Source organism: Lissotriton helveticus, chromosome 1_1, assembly GCF_964261635.1.
Source record: "Lissotriton helveticus chromosome 1_1, aLisHel1.1, whole genome shotgun sequence".
NCBI lineage: Eukaryota > Metazoa > Chordata > Amphibia > Caudata > Salamandridae > Lissotriton > Lissotriton helveticus.
Window position 1 is genome coordinate 778,512,232 of NC_136057.1, and position 17,523 is coordinate 778,529,754.

Below are 17,523 nucleotides of genomic sequence, written 5' to 3' on the forward strand. Positions count from 1 at the left end.
TTTAATTTGGCCTTCATGGCATCATGATGTGTTATGAGGCAAAGGAATATCTGTTGAAATCTGAGCCTTGTGTGAACAGTATGTAATTGTAAAAATGATATCCATCCTATTTAATAACATCATTTTACTATGGTTTACTACAAGTGCCAAAGTATGAAAGGTGAACAACTATCCTAGTATGTACATAAGGATGGAGTATAGACAAGTCTATCAATGCATTTGGAGCTGTCTTGACTTTGGTGGAACCAACTGTTTGCAGCTCACGTAGCATGTATGCATGTGCTTATGCTAAATTTTAAGCCTAGAAGCGAACCATGAAGCTGGTGTGCTATGCGCACTTAATACATTTTTTTCTCTTGATTTATTATGGTCAGGTGTGGAAAAGCAGTTACAATTAACGCATTTTAAAATGTAATTTCATATTCATCCAGGGCAGGCTAAGGAGAAGGGGCCAATGTCATTGATGACACAGCTGTTTACAGTGGTTCCAGACATGATACCTCAAACACGGAGGGACCCTGTGACCAGAAAGGTGTGGGGAGTGCCGCGGAGGACAGCAGATCATCAGAGTCCTCATCTGGTGGACACGCCCAAGTGGTAGCGGACCCCACAGGATTAGTACCAACTTCATCCTTGTCCGCCACCCCCAGTTCCATCGCCAATGTCCCTGTTGTCCCCCAACCAGTTGTCCAGAGCTGCTCCCCTAAGAGGGGAGCCATCTCCTTCGCCCCAGGCACCTCAACCCCTGTTACCCCTGCTGCCCTGAGTGAGGAGGCTGTTGACCTCCTGAAGAACATCTCGGTAGTTCAGACTAAACTCCTGAGTGCCATCCAGGAGCAAGGCAACCAGCTTACCCACCAAAAAGCCCAAGAAAGTGCCTCCCAGGACTAAGCCATCCTTTACACATCCCAAACCACCCCTGAGGAACCTGATCCCCACCCCAATAAACCCAGCCCTACCACCAAAACACCCAAGAAAACCCCTCCAAAAGCCCAACCCATCCCTTCCATTTCCCAATCCACCCATGAGAAACCTGATCCCTACCCCACTAAACACATCCCTAACCAAAATCCCAAGAAAACCCATCCAAAGACCAACCCAGTACTTCCATATCCCAATTCACCCTAGGCAACCTGATCCCCACCCCACTAAACCCAGCTATACCAACCACTAAAAGCCTAAGAAAAACCATCCCAAAGACCAACCCAGCACTTCCATATCCCAATCCACCCCTGAGAAACCTGATCCCCACCCCACGAAACCCAGCTATACCAACCACTAAAAGCCTAAGAAACCCCTTCCCAAAACAAAACCCACCCTCTCCTAAACTGCAGACCCTCAAATGCCATCTTTGAGGTGCCTGCTATGCCTAATTGATGCCCCTTTATGAGGAGGTTCCCTGGCAGTGTTCATAAGAGCAAGTTTGGTGCAACAGTATTGTGCTGTGGCACATGCTTCCACAATGCACTGGCCATTGGCCTTTGCTGGATATTATGGTTATCCTACATTCATTAAAACATTTAATAGTTTTTAAGACATTGGTCCTGCCATTAGTTTTCTAATTATTTAATGTTATTGTACAGTTAGTGATATGTGACTACAGTTGTGTTTGTTTCATCCCTGATTGCTAATCCAGTTGAAGTGATTAGTATGATTTGACCTTGGACCCAGTATTGGAGTAACAACAGGACAAAGAGAAATGGTGAATGGATGTCTATGTTTTTATTTTTATTTTAAAAGTTTTGTATAGCGTGAACATGACCCAAGCAGGTATCAGAGCGCTTTACAAACATATTGTAGAAGACATAGTATGATAGCTTTGGGAGAAAAGAAAGAAAGGCAATATACAACAGGAACAAGAAAAGCAATATGTAACAGGAACAAAATGACATAATGGAGGGCGACACGGGCCGTAACAAATGTCAGCTAGTAGCTAAAACAGCCAAACTAGATCGGAGGCAGGAGGAGAAAAACTTCCAGTTCAGCGCATTGTTCATTAGGAGAGCCTTGACTTCTCTTTTGAAGGCAAATGTTGAGGGAATCAGTCTTGTTTCCATGGGTAAGGAGTTACAGATTCTCGGGGCAATGCAAGAGAATGTACAATTGTAGGTTTTCAGTTTTTAAATTTCGTCGGCTTAAGCAGCAGTGTGCTGGTGCTCCTTGAGGGCGGTTGCAGCCAGAGAGTACAAGCTTATTTTTCAGGAAGAGTGGGGTATTGAAGTGTAGGGCTCTATGGGTCATACATGCAATTTGTAAGTGGATCCTTGCCTCAAATGGAAGCCAGTTGAGCGATTTCAGGTCTGGAGAGATGTGGCTGAGTTTCTTGGAACCAGTGATGAGCCTGGTCACAGCATTCAGGGAAGCTCTGAGGGGGGCTCAGCTGAGTTTTGGTAGTCCGTATCGAGTAGCACTGCCGAGAGATGACTAGTGCTTGCACCGCCGATTTTAAGTCATCTTGGGGAAGGTAGAGTTTGAGTTTTCTTAGGATGCTCAGTTGGAAGTTCGCTCCTTTGGTAGATGCTCAGATGTGATCTTGCATGTTAAGGTTCTTATCTAGTACCACTCCTAGTGATTTTGTGGAGTCAATGATGTGTGGTGTGCAGTTGAGAGCGATAAGGTTGCTTAGATATTTCACAACAGTTGAGGTTTGCTTAGTGGGTGAGATAAGGAGGAATTCCATTTTGAGGGACTTTAGTTTGAATTGGTTGGTGGTTAGCCAATTTAGGGTTTTGAGCAGGTTTCCGTTGAGTGACTTGATTTTTTTGTGAAATCTGTTTATTGGCATTTTTATATAGAAACTCAACAATACAAAAGGCACTGCAGTACAATCAATATGACTTTGCGAGTGTTCAGGGGCGGCATTACATCAGCATCACGATTAACAAGGGCGTGAAGGTGGAATACACAATCAGTCTGTATGCAGGATATGAGCGCCCAGGCGCTTCCTCTGTTTAGGAACAAGAGATTAATATGCCCCCCCCCCCCCCCAGCAAGGAAGGGGACAAGGTTTGCCTTCCCAACTCAACCCTGGATAAAGAACACGTGCAAAGAAACATAACAGTTAACTGCGACACTGTCACCAAGATACATTATTAGCGTTTGCCCCCATTCTCTCCATTGAGTGACTTGATATCTTAGGGGGAGGATATTTTCATGTACAGTTGGGTGTCATCTGCATACATGCGATATTGTATGTTGGATGCTTTGAGGATTACAGTCAATGGTTCAATGAAAACGTTAAGGAGCGTGGCGGAGAGTGAGGATCCTTTGGGGATACCCAGAGTGCAGGGGCTGGAGTTGGATAGAGTTTGATTGGATTTGACTCTTTGCGGTCTGTTATTGAGAAAAGAGGCAAGCCATTTAAGGACCGTGCTCGAGAGCCCCATCCTGCATTCCAAGAGGTTAAGTAGATTGTAATGTTTGACAGTGTCAAAAAATGCAGATGAGACATCAAGAAGTATTAGTAGGCAGGTTTCATTCCGGTCAAGCAGAGTGAGAGCATCATCCACTATATGAGTTAAGTGCTGTGGCCGTGCGGAAGCCTGAATGGAATTGTTCAAGAAGTTGGAATTGCTCAATGTGTTTGCGCAGTTGTTCATGTACACATTTCTCCGAGAGTTTTGCAAGGGTAGGGATGTTTGTGATTGGTCGGTAGTTATTCAGGTCTTCAGTGTCTGCAATGGGTTTTTTGAGAATAGGGAGTACAAGGCCAGCCTTCAGGCAGTCAGGGATCTCAACTTGAAGTGGAGAGGCGTTTATGATCTTGGACCAGAGCAGGACTAGTGATCCTATCATTTATTTGAAGAAGTTTGGGGGTAGGGGGTCATTAAAGTGGTTAGAAGGTTTCAGGGTCAAGAGTATGCTGAGGATGGCAGTGTTATTGAGGGGTGTGAATTGACTCCAAGTGGCATTGTTTTTGGGGGAGAGGCAGGGCGGCGTGGGAGGGGGCGTGCGTAAAGAGGAGTCAGGTGAGGGTGCGAGTTTGATTAAAGCAGACTTAAGATCTGATTCGATCTTGCTCGCCTTACCGAGGAAGAAGTCAGCAACAGCATCACAGTTTGATTGAGGGCAGGAGATATGCGGCGATTGGAAAGAAGTGTTATTGGATTGTGACTTACTCAGCTCAAATAGCCATTTCGGGTGATTTTTAACTTTGTCCAGTTGGGCTCTGAAGAAGGTTTCTATTGCCTTCTAGTTAGTCTTAGCAATTTTAGACAAGCCATGGATGAAGAGGATCTCCAGGCACATTCTACTAATCTCAGGCTGCATCTGTTAGCATTTAGGCTGTCATTGAACCATGGTTTGGAGTCTTTGATGGGTATTCTTTTTAGTTGGAGGGGGCAGTTGCATTCAGGGAAGACATCATGGCTTTGTTATAGTGCTCAGTGAGGTCGTGAATGTCGGCCATGTTTGTAGGCGGGGGTAGGGAGATATAGTAGCGAGATATGAGCTCATTAACGTTTGTATTATGGAGCGATCGTTTTCACTGTTTTTATTTTAGTGGTTGTGATCTTTTGGAACTCCAGCTTTCAAGCATATGGAAGTTGATATAGTGATGGTCCGACCAGTCACAGGGGAGAATAGATTCAGGATGAATGGAGTTGGAATTGGAGATAATTAGGTCAAGGGTCGAGCCTGAGTTGTGCGTCGGACTGTCATAGAATTGAGTCAGGGAGAGGTCAGTTAGGAAGTTTTTGAGAGTGTTAACCACCTGATCGTGTTGGTCATTCCAATGGAGATTGAAGTCACCAAGGAAGATCTGGGGACAGTGTCGGCCCAGGTTGGAGGAGATGGTCTCCAAAATGTGTTCAATGAGAGGGAGGTTGCCTTCTGGTGGGTAGTAGAAGATGTGCAAAGGGGTCTATGTGTGATAATTATGTCTATGCATAAATATTCACAGGAAGGGGACTGTTTTGCTGAAAGAGAATTGTGACAGATGCAGGCTATGCCACCTCCAGTTTTCTTAGCTCGATCGAGTCTGATAATGTTATGGCTGGTAGCGACTAGGATGTCAAGGATGGAGCCTGAGGAGTTAGTGAGCCAAGTTTCGTTAAGGATAAGGTCAAGTTATTGAGCAAGAATGATATCTGCAAGGTCCTTGGCATGTTTCACCGCTGATCTACAGTTGAGTAACATGCATTTCAGGTGTGATTTGTTGTCAGTGATCGAGGACTGTGTAGTGGGGATCTGCATGAGGTTATTAATGTTTAAGGCATTGAGGTTGAGTATGGGCGCTCTATGAGGGTTAGATGTGATGCTTTGGATAGCCTCCGAGTTCCCTTGCTTGGGCTAGGCTGAGCCAGCAGCATTTAAAGGAGTTGTTAGTTAATTTCTAGGAGAGACTGGGATGGGCGTAAGAGGAGCGTTGTAATCTCAGAGGAGGGAGAGAATAACTGGTTCTGATAATTCATTTTGGGATCTGGCAGGTCTAGATGAGGAATTAGGGTAGGGAGTGGTGTTCCAGGTGTTGGCTGGGGGTTTCAGCCCGTGGTCACTCAGTAACATAGTGGAAGGAGGTAGAGGATTATGGTGGAGATGGATCATATGCCGGATCTCCTGCGAGGCCTTGTTGGAAGAGAGATCAAGTGGAATTATGAGATTTTGAATGATAATTTTAAGATTTAGAAGTTCTTGGTTTATTTCCTTGAGGTTACCGGCAAGACCTGGATGCGGATTATGGGTCTAGTGGAGGGGAGGAGGAGGGTTGTTCACTAGGGAGGGCATAGGCTAGTTCAAGGGCAAGGGACGCAGGGGAGTGGGGACATCATCAGAGGAAGAAATCTGTCTCTGATGTATGGGAGAGCAAGGTGAGTGGGTGCTGGGAGGGATGTTAGAGGGAGCTGAATTCCTGGTGGAGATGGACGGGTCAGTTGTGGGGAGATGGAATTATGTAGATAGAGCTAGTGAACGAGGGAGTGGGGGAGGTATAGGTGAGGTGGACGAAGCTAGGGGTAACAATTTATCCAGCTATGCTGATATGTGGTAGGTCAGGTCGGGGCACGAAGGGTGAATCTGGGGCGTCTAGGTTTGGTGGAGCCAGGGCAGCCCTGTGAGTGTTTTTTTTTAGTTTTTTTAAAGTTTTCAAAAACCTTTATTGGGTCATCATACAATACACAGCTCTTCGCCTACAACCCGGAGGCCGGCAGCAATCGTTCAACAGTTAAACAATAACCACAGCCGTTTAGCCAACAACCTCAGGGGCAGGCAGCGTATTATTCAAAGTTGTGAGCTTAGTCAGTTAGGTAATTTGAATCAGCGCATCGCGACATGAACCAGTAAATAGTTCAGCATCGGCATCTCATATTGCAGCGGTTAAAATCACAGATTATAGCCGGTCATACATGACCCATTTTCCCCCTCGCACATACCGCCCAGGTGTCTCAGTGTAGGCATACAGCATGTCTCTAACGTTTCCCCCCTCCTGTATATCCCCGGCTTTGGTGACTAACTGAGTGCGAGCTGCCTTGTCTGGGGGTCAACATCTTTCATTCTCAGCCATTCTGCAAATGGGGCCCATATATCCTTTGGTCTAGACCTTTCCGGCATCTGTTCCCAATAACCCTCAAGTTGATCTTTACAGTATACAACCGCCCTTAACCAGGCCACCGCTACCGGGGGTTGTCTCTTTCGCCAGTGTATGGCCACCTGTCTCTTTGCCATCAGTAGCAGCATTGCCGTGAGTTGCCGTCGCTTCACCGAGATATCTCACACATAACCCAATAGCGCCAGGCTGATCGTCCTCTCAACAGTGGTGCCTATTATGTGTTCAATGTGTGTGAGGACCTCCTCTCAGTAGCGGGAGACCACCGAGCACTCCCATGCCATGCGTGTGAAGTGGGCGTTGTGCACATTGCATCTCCAGCACCTGTCATCATCACTCAGTCTCATACGGTGCATCCGAGTAGGCGTGCGGTATAAGCAATGCAAATAGTTAAAATGAATGAGCCTGAGCCTATAATTGGGCGACAGATACTGTAGTTGGGTACAGCAATAAGACCACTGTTCCTCCGTAATTTCCAGGCCTGCCTCATCATTCCAAGCCTCCCGCGATCTAGGCCTAACGAGTGGGTTTTCCTTCTGTGTGATGCTATAAATGCGCGTGACTAGTTTGTAAGGCGAGGCGTTTGCTAGAATGTGTTCAAGCGCCGGTAGCGGAGGTGGTTCGTTTGGGAAGTCGCCATAGGTGGCCCTGCACGCGGCTCTCAGCTGGTAGTAGAGCAAGGTATCGGACGCCGTAGGAGCCTCCGTGCCACACATAGCATGCAGCGTCAGGAATGTCCCTGCCGGGTATAGGTCCCTCCCTTTGTGTAAGTTGTGCGCCTGCGCTCTTTTCGCTATCGCTCCATCCATCAGCGGTGTCAGCAATGGATTGCCCCTCAAGGGCATCGACGGGGCGCACAGTTTGTCAATGTGTGCTCTATTCGCTATCTTCCTCCAAGCCCACCTTACACTTTCGACGGTGTCAACATCTTGTCGTGGGTGCTTGTAAGAGTGGAAGACTGCCGTGTTTAAGGGGGTAGGGGAGACTCTATCTATTTCAATCGCTACATGTGGTTGGTAGGGAACTGGATGTAGCCAGTAATGTAGGTACTGTGCTTGCGCGCTGTAAGCATATAGTTCGAAGTCTGGAGCCCCCAGGCCACCCTGTGATAAGGGCAAAGTCAATACCTGCCAGGAGACTCGAGGCTGTTTATCTGCCCATATCAGGACCAGCACCGCAGTACGTAAGCGTTTGAAAAAGTGCACATTCAGGGGAATGGGCAGGTTTACAAAAAGATATAGCAGCTTGGGAAGTATTATCATCTTTGCAATGGCGATGCGTCCCGTCAGAGACAACGGAAGGTTTTTCCATCTAGCCACCTTGCCCTCTATCCAGTCTATGGCTCTGCCATAATTCAGCGTCCATAGTTCCTGTAGCTAGCGCCTCATCTGAATGCCCAGATAGCGCACCCCCTCAGTCGCCCACCCTATAGGAAATTCTGAGGTAATCGGAGCTGTATCGTCAGTCAGTGGGAACATAGTGGATTTGGTCCAGTTAATCTGTATGCCTGTCAGACCACCGTATCTAATGAACTCACGCATGATCGTGTCAAAGTTTTCCCGGGGATTATTGAGATAGACAGTTATGTCATCTGCGTATAGGGAAATAAGGATTCCCCGCGTAGTGAAGCCTATACTCTTATGGGCATGCTGCTGTCTTAATTTAGCTGCCAGGGGTTCCGTCGCGATAGCAAATAGCAGGGGAGACAGTGGGCATCCCTGCCTCGTGCCTCTGGTTATGTGGATCGGCTCAGATGTGCGTCCGTTCACTCGGATCCTGGCAGAGGGGTCGGTGTACAATAGCTGAATTTGTTTTAGGAATAGAGGGTTGAAGCCCAGCCGCTGCAGCAGGGTGAACAGGAAGCTCCACTCCAGGGAATCAAACGCCTTTGTGGCGTTCAGTAGAGCCGCCGCTGCCTGCACGTGGGGGGCCAAATAGTGTAGCATACCAAAGAAGGTTCTCAGGTTATGCGCTGTGGATCTCCCCGAGACAAATCCCGCCTGATCTGTTAGTGCGATTTGCGGTACCATAGGTGTCAGCCGATCCGCAAGCAGTTTAGCGTAAATTTTAGCGTCGAGATTAATCAGGGACAACGGGCGGTAAGAGTCCGTTCTAGTAGGGTCTTTATCTGGCTTCAGGAGCGTGATAATTATAGCTTCGCGAACAGTGGGTGGCAATCTACCGACCTGATACATCTCATGCAGCCAGGGAGCCAGCAACTCAGCATATTCCTTATAAAAGGCAGCCGTGAGTCCGTCTGCTCCCGGTGCTTTGTCCCTTGGCATGGCGCTTATTACCTTCTTAATGTCTTCTATCGTGAACGGTAGCTCCATATACTGTTGTGCTCCGTCGTTAAACCACGCAAGGCATATCTCATCTAAGTATGTAATCAGATCAGCCTGCGTCGGGGATACTTTAGAGGTGTACAGCTCCGTGTAGTAATCAGTAAATTCCTTCAGAATGTCCGGTGACGTGTGCACCGTCTCACCCCCCATCGTCTGTATCTCTGCTACATAAGAGGTGCCTCTTGGCGCTCGAAGCAAGTTAGCTAGGGTCCACCAGGTCTGTCACCTTCACCATATTTACGTGCTTGCGCGTGCTTATGTATGTATACCACTTCCCTTTCCGCCTCAGTTTGATATTCAATTAGTTTGGACCTAATGTTTGCTAAAGTGTCGTGCGAAGGTCTGTCTACCTGCCTCCGTTCTAGGTCTTGCAGTTCTTTCTCTAATCTCTGTAGGGTGTTTCGTATGTCTCGCAGCACTCCAGTTTTCAAAGCAATACAATCCCCCCTCACAACAGCATTAAAAGCCTCCCATAGCACTCCAGAGGAGTCCACCGAGCCCTTGTTTAGCGTGAAGTATTCTTCAATTCTGGTTCTAAGGCCCTCGCGGAAAACCTGATCTCGTAAGGCCCCGGACAGGAATCTCCATGTATAAGGCTGGGTGTACGCCGGGGGCACCCTAATGGTGATCTGCACTGGGGCGTGATCCGACAGAGTGCGGGCAAGATGTGAGGTCTCAGTCACCCATGCATGTAAGTCTCTTGTAAGTAACCAGTAATCCAACCGTGACCATGCCCCTCTGTGATGTGTTATGCAAGTGCCCTCTCTGCGTGTCGGGTGCGCAGCTCTCCATGCATCTACCAGAAGGAGGTCATCTATCATCTCATGTAGCAACTCCGCCGCTTTAGGGTGGTGTGTTCGTGAAGCCCCTTGCCTATCCAGTGTCGTAGATAGCGGGATATTAAAGTCTCCGCCCCACAGTATCGCTATAGGGCCCAGCTTCTGTAGTTCATGCCATAACTCACTATAGGCTTTAGGACTGTCAGTGTTAGGTCCATAGATGTTCACTAGGGCGACAGTCGTATTATACAGTGCTCCCACTAGTATTATGTATCTGCCCTCTCTGTCAGCAATTGTGGAATGTGTTCGCCAGTGCAGGCCCCTCCTTATCATTATCGCCACCCCTCTAGAATAGCTAGAGAACCCAGCTGCAACAATCACCTCCCATCTCCTGTTCCTCAAAGTGGTCGTGTCTGTAGGGAGTAAATGTGTTTCCTGTAATAGACAGATGTCTATACCATGCCGTGTCAAGTATGCGTGTGTGAGCCTAATTTTCCGGCGGTCGTTAAGGCCCCTAACATTCCACGTGAGACATTTCAATGTAGCCATATGATTCGTAGTCGTGTGTACCGCCATTACTCAGTCAAGTCAATAACATCCATAGGCGACAGCCGCCAATACTGCAATTGTCGCGCGAATATGCCAACCGGCAGTCCCAGAGGTCACAAGTAACATACACCAAGCACGTCACATATATCGTAAATCTGACAGGCTCAACATTCCATTGTAGTGGCATGCACAATGACCCAAAAAATAACAAGTACACAAATAACAACAGGCTTCCCCTCCTCCCACCTCCCACACCAACCCCCCAACTAGGTTGTGGATCGCTTCCCTCCCCACCCCAACACTCGTCCCATTTTGCAGTGAAAGAACATCCACCAGGGATCAGTTCAACTAGTGCAATAACTGCGGGAATCATCCCAGGGGGTACGCAGGGTGACCACCTACTACCCTGTACTTGTGACAGGGTGACCAAGCGCTTCTAGGAGCACCGCCTCCCCGGAACCCATCGAAACCATACCGTACATCATGTTAGGTGATTAGTCCAGGTCTCCTCTCCCCTTGAAGACGTCACTCTGCCCTTCGCCGTGGCGCAATCTCAGTCAGCTTGCCGCAAATATTCGGCGCAGGGAGACATCATTCAATATCGCTGAGCAGGTCCGGCGCACTCTGCTCGCCCTGACTTGTCTTTTGTTTTTGTTCTTTCGCCAAGTAGTTAGCATATTGTAGGGCAGCTTTCGCATCAACGAAGAACGTCGGTTTTCCTGGGCCCTGTACTCACACTTTTGCCGGATAGATTAGCGCATATTTCGTGCCCGTTTGTTGAAATATCTTCTTTGCGGGTATGAATTCTCTGCGGGCTGCTTGTACTTGGAGAGTAAAATCCGGATATATTTCTACGTTATTTCCATTGTATTGAACCTTGCCTTTTTCTCTGGAAAGTCGCAGTATAGCGTCCCTGTCTCTGTAGTTCAGGATCCGGGCCAGTATCGGCCGTGTCGGGGCTCCCGGTTTGGGCGTAGGTCCCAGTGATCTGTGTGCCCTTTCAACTAAGAACATTGAGGACAGGCCATCGCCAAAAAGATCCTTCAGCATGGTCTCCATGTATCGTTCCATGTTCGGAATGTCCGTGGATTCCGCCACGCCCGTGACGCGTATGTTATTTCGGCGCGATCTCGCTTCCAAATCCTCATTCTTTTGTTGTATTATTTCCAGGACCTTATCCATGCCTCGTACCTTCTTCTCCAGCTCTGTCTGGCCCTCTTCAGTTTCAGTCACCCTAGTTTCTAGCACGCTCACTCTGCCTTCCTGTCTGTCCATACGTCTAGTAATGCCATCCATTCGGGTCGCCAGGGTGTCCATCTTGGCATCAATTGCCTGTCGGCTCGTCTTCAGGTCCTGGAACATGTGGCGAATGTCCTCGGCTGGGTATTGTTGTGCGCCCTCACTGCCAGTATCCGGCTCAGATTGGTCCTGATTCGGAGCTTTCTGCTTTGTTTTATCAAATGTGATTTTCGGTTGTCTTGTATCAGGCTTCCCCATGTCGCCACCGGCCTCGGCTAGGTGCGTCCCGCACTTCGATCAGATCTACTGAGCTATCAGTCTCAGGCAAGAGCACTCCACTCGTGCAATCAGCGTCCAGCAGTAGCCCACATGTCCCCTCTCTGTATTTCGCCACTCAGATCACACCATGCACATGACCGTCATTCACCGCGTCAGCAGCAGATACACAGGCTAGATACGGTTTATTATGTTATTACTCCCCCACAGCCGTCTTCGTCTGCCAGAAGGTTTTGCCGGTGGCCACGTGGCCTGGGTCGCTAAATAGGTCTTCGCCGCAAGGCGCGGTTTACCTCAGGTCGCCTTGCCCCCATTCTTATCAGACCAGCCAGCCGTTTTCTGGATTCCCCGGCAGGGCTCAGGAGGGTCTCGGTCTCGTTGCTAGCAGCCAGCGGGTGTATGTTTCAGCGTGGACGAGCGGGCCGTCTCGTCACAAACTGGCGGCTCATGCGCAGCACCCCTCGCAGGAGAAACAGCCCCGGTGCTCCCTACGCTGTTGCCCCAGGGCGCCGTGCCAAAAGCTGCAGGAGCCCGAATTGTCCCCTCTCTGCTCTTGCTGTCCCGCTCTCGTTGTCGGCTGCAGGTAGTGGAGCTCGGTAGGGGATTTGCTTGTCTCCCCGACTCCCCCGCGACAGCCGCTCCCCTACCGCCCGCTCTGAGGCTCCGGTCGGAAGGTCTGAAGCAGCAGCACGTATCCCGGCTCACGGCAGCCTCGAGGAGTCTCGCTTCAGCCGGCGGCGTTTACCTCTCTCCAGGCGCCAGTGGAGGTCCGTAGCATCTCTTATCGCCGCTGCCGCTCTGGTCTACTCTCTCTCGGGCTGGGTGGAAATCCAGTCCCCGGCTCGACTCCTCACGCAGGCCTCGCCCCCTCAGTCAGTCATCGGACAGCGGAGCTGTGGTCTTGTATTTCATGCAGCTGGCTCCGTCAGAGAGTCGACCGGAGGATCGCACAGGCAGGTAGGCTCTCCGTGGGTCCGAAATGCAGCGTCAGATATGAGGATAAATGTCGGATTATCAGCTTGGTCGACGGAACCGCCGAGTTAAGCAGCCATTTCGCTCGGTGGTCAAAACACGCCCCCCAGCCCTGTGAGTGTTGATCGAGGAAAGTGGGGCAATCATCAGGTGGTTGTTGCACTCTAGAGAGGGACCGGGGTGGGCCTGAGTCGGAATTATGGGATAGACATTTTTTAGAGTGACTAGGGGTGTCGCTTTGGTCCATTTATTTTTTAATGAAGGTAAATCTGTCATCAAAGATGCCCAGGGTGCCATCTGTGACCTGAATTAGTTTAATCCCATTTTTATAGATGGATATGTTCGCATTTGCTCTAAATGTGGGTGAAGTCACGGCCAAGAGTCTAAGACCGTGAGGGAACTTCTAAGCCGTGGCGATTCTGAGTAAAGAGTGCAGCGCCATTCTCCACTGAGCTCTTCTTTTAGGGTAAAAGATCAGGTCGCTGGTAATAGCACCTTATTTTTGGCAGAAATAGGGGTCAGAGATAAGGGTTTCAGGGTTAGCTTTGAGTAGTCTATTTTTCAAAGATTTAATTGCGTTTTTGGAGAGGTTAGTCTGATATTTAATTATGAAGCTATTCATACCTAACTTCTCTAGTCTGGGGTCCATTCTGGACTGAGCAAGGAAGGGCATGATGGTGAAAGAGTAGGTTGTGCGGCTTAGAAGAGAGTTTGAGGTGTACAGGGTTCCAGTGTGTAATCTACACTGAGGGTGTGTCTTGTAAGGCAGGGTGGGATCAGTAGATGGCCGTAACGTTCCAGCTAATGGTAATAATAATAGCAGTAGTAGCAGTAATATGGCCTCTAAAAGGGTGCAGTTAGTTAAGGGAGTGGAATTGAAATCCAATTGGGGCTGACATTGCATTGGTTGTTATTTTATAAGTATTTCATGTTGGCCAGACCACTGTCAACGTCATTTAGGTTGCACTTCTCCCTATGATGTAGGTTGGATATGTTTTGGATGTGTTCAATTCAATATTTGTTTATCCACAAATGGAGGGTGCTAAATTGTCATATCTTTGTTGTCATTTGTATGGACGTGTCTATTTTCCTGTGTGTACCTTACACCTATTTTATCTAAATGTGTGACAAATGCTGTAAGTTCTCTGTTTACTTTCATTACATGTACTTACACATTACCTACACATGGCTCTTGTTTATGCTATTGGTTATCTCTGGCATACTTCGATCTATAGGCCTGTGCACATTGAGGTTTTCAGGCATCTGTCAAATGGGCTGTGCCCCAGCCTCTCAGGGTTCCCCATGATAGAAGCATACCTATTCTGCAGAGTCTTTTCATTGTGCCTTTTGAATGTTTCTCACACTGCTTATTTATAATCCCATTGCTGACATTACCTTTTAATGTGGTTGATGGGTCGGAGGAGTCCAATGGAGAGTTCTAGCAGAGAAGGGGTGCTTCAGTTTAATGACACACTCATACAGATGTGTATTTGATATCACAGCAGGACCTAGGATGTGTGCTATATGTGGGTGTCACAGAGATTAATAGGTGTGATATATCGATGAGGAGGTACTGTTGTGTGACAGAATTTAATGCACACAGCACTGATTACGATATGTAAACACATGCCCATTTTTGTACAGTGTGCCTGTGAAGAGTCTGTGACTTGGCCAAGGAGCGCATCATACAGATGTATTTTGGTTATACATTTAAAACTGTTCCAAACAGGGTTCCACAAATATGTTTGACCATAGGACCCCAACCCCCTTGCTAGGTCCATTTTGGGGCATCGATTTCCTAAGGAGTCTATGGAAACTGATGGTAGGAGTATGACTTACTGACGGTTTGGGGCGTGATCATGCAGGTACAGCAGGGGCAGGATGTGCACAATTGGCTCCATGGTGGCCCAGGACTATTAAAGGTGAGTACAGCTGAGTTTCGGCCATCGATCCTTCCCTTTCAGCTAGCTCAGATGTGGTGGTTATCCCTCCATGTTCATGTCGGCTGTAAGGCAACTCATTATTGGACAGGCGGTAACACTGATGGTTCACACTCTGATAGACTCCGACATTGCTGCAGTTGGGATTTCCCGTCGGTGGTGACAGGACCTCAGCGGCCTTTCCTCTATGTAACCGCATGTCTCCTAATACGCGGTTGGACTACGAGAGGTGCAGCAGTCAATCTGACTCATAATCAGGCCCTTAATGTTTTGAGACTGATGTATTAAAATATTATGTTTGTTATTTATAAAAAAATAGATTTTTCATGTTTGTTAAGATTATGTTATACTTTTTGGGGAGTTTTGTAGATCAGTATTTTATTTATTACAGTCTTTTGGCTGTTATTTCAAAGTAATCTACTCCTTTGTTGTTTATTAAGAGTTTAATTTTAAGTTGCTGCAAAGTTGTACATTCGTTTGGTTTGTTTGTTAGGTTTAGGTGCAATTTAGGTTACTGAGTGCTCCATTTGTTGTTGTTTATCAGCTTTGTTTTTTTTGTAATGCTTCTATAAGTGTAGGTTGGGTTCTGCCTAGTGTGGATTTGAAGTCATTGTGTCATCCTTCCACTGTGTTGTTTGTTTCGGCTTCCTATGCCAAGGTGCTGTCACTGACATTATACCATAATATTTTGAATTTGGGTTGGTGTTTGTGTCCAGAGCGATGTAGTCTGTCAACCCTAGTATCTTTGAACTAATCCAATAGGGGGCTTAGTTTGTTCATTTTGTTGATAGTAAGGGATTCCCATTAATAAATTGTATTGATTAGCTACTTAAGTGACAGGAACATAAGCTAGTGATATCTTCTTTTTAATTTCAAAGTCAAATTGACTGTTTGTAGCAGATTCTACACTTAGGGGTCCATTAGTATGGCAGGTGGACTTTGTCCGCCCGCTATACCCCCGGGAAATGGGACCACCCGCAATGCTTGCTGCGGTACCCCACATCCCATTAGGACGCGTCCACCACACTGGCGGGCGCATCAAGTATATCTGACATTGCGGCAGGCGGTGCTGAAAGCACCGCCCGTCACAATGCCAAAAATGCAAGTTGTGCATTTGACAGTACAACCTGACAGGCACCGCGAGGTGCCTGCATTGTTGTACTGTCAAATGCAGGGGGGTACCATAGGTACCCTCCAGGTACACCCCTCACCCCACAGAAAACCTGGGGGCCTGGTATGGGCCCCCAATGCTGGGAACGGCATGCCTTTTTGTAGCGGCGTTGCCACCACGGAAAGGCATGTCCCCGCATATATGCTAATATGGATGGCGGTGTCTCCCAGACACCGCCACCATATTAACAGCTTTCACGCCCGGTCGACTCTTTGACCGGGCGGAAAACTGGTGGTCTTTCCGTCCGACTGGGTCCTTCACGCCATGGTAATGTGGCGAGTGGAAATTTATATGCGGGCGGTGGTTTTTGTGGGCGGATCGCCACCGCCAAAAGAGCGGTGGCGATGCTCCTGCGATCTTAATGACCCACTTGCTGTGGATTGTTGGACATGTGACCATACTCTTTGATTGGAATGGTAATAACAGCCTTGTATGGTTGTGTGGAGTTCAATTTTTAAAATGGTTTGAATCATGGCTTATTCAAAGTCTATGGTTTTATTCTAGGTAGTAGTTATTTGTTTTATATGTAATGTGGTTTAAGATTTCATACTAAGTGCTACTTTGTATATTTAGTAGTAGGGAATATATAAAAAAGATATTTGTGTTTTGGTGTTCACCATGCAAGGTGTATATCCCATTCATCATACAGGTTTCACAAAGGCTTAATTTAAGTAAGTTATCTGCCGTAGAAATTATTATGATTTGTGTATCATTGTTTAGGTTGTCATACTACAGGAAGGGTTTCTCATTACATGCAATTTTTGTTCAGGTATGTTAATACCCTGGAATTTTCTATGTACAGGAGGAGTATAACTGGTGGCTCTTTTAGTGCATACAATGAAATGCTTTAAAGTGGGTTTAGGTGGCCTGTAAAGTGTTCAGGTACTTTAGAGAGTATACCCTTTAAGATTTTGGTTGTGGGCCCCTGGGAGTTAGTGCTTGCCTCTCAGTTATACTGCAGTTCCTCCGTTACTTCTAGTTCTGCATATTAATATGTAGATTGTTTTGTGAATTCCTTTGACTTTATTGTAATGTATTTGGTTATATTTTTATTGGGGTGGATTATAATTATTTTGGTTATGCAATATATTTTCTTTTACTCAAAAATGTGTTATTTTTATGTTTATTGCAGTTATTTGTTTAATGTAAAAAGAAGTTTTTTATTTATGAAAATGCAATTACTTTGCCAACATTACTGTAGTCATTATTGTGTGAGGTGATATTTTTAACATAACATTTGTTTAGGTAAGGGTAACAATATTTTTGTTTCTGATATTTGTGTTTTCAATGTAAGTTAAATTCAATATTTTTAACATTGATATTTGTGTTCTCAATATTTCTGTATTATTATTAGTTAAGTATAGGAAGGTGATATTTTTAACAATGTTTATTTTCTGATATTTATGTATTTCAATATTGCGCTTTTACTGATATTATGTTGGTGATCTGCTCTTTTCCGCCTCTCACCAACCACACCAGTGACCACATGCACAGGGATATGAGGCCAGTGATAGAAGTGGAGATAGGGCAAAGAGAGACTCTACCATTCGGACTTTTCACGTCTGTTGGTCAAGGGGGTCTGCAGGATATATTAGTTTTCTATAAGGCAAATAGATATGTAAAGTAATGGGCCATTAAGTATGCTAAGCAAAACCGTAACTGTGAATAGATAAACCTCAGAAATACCATTGAAATACCTCTGTGTATCCAA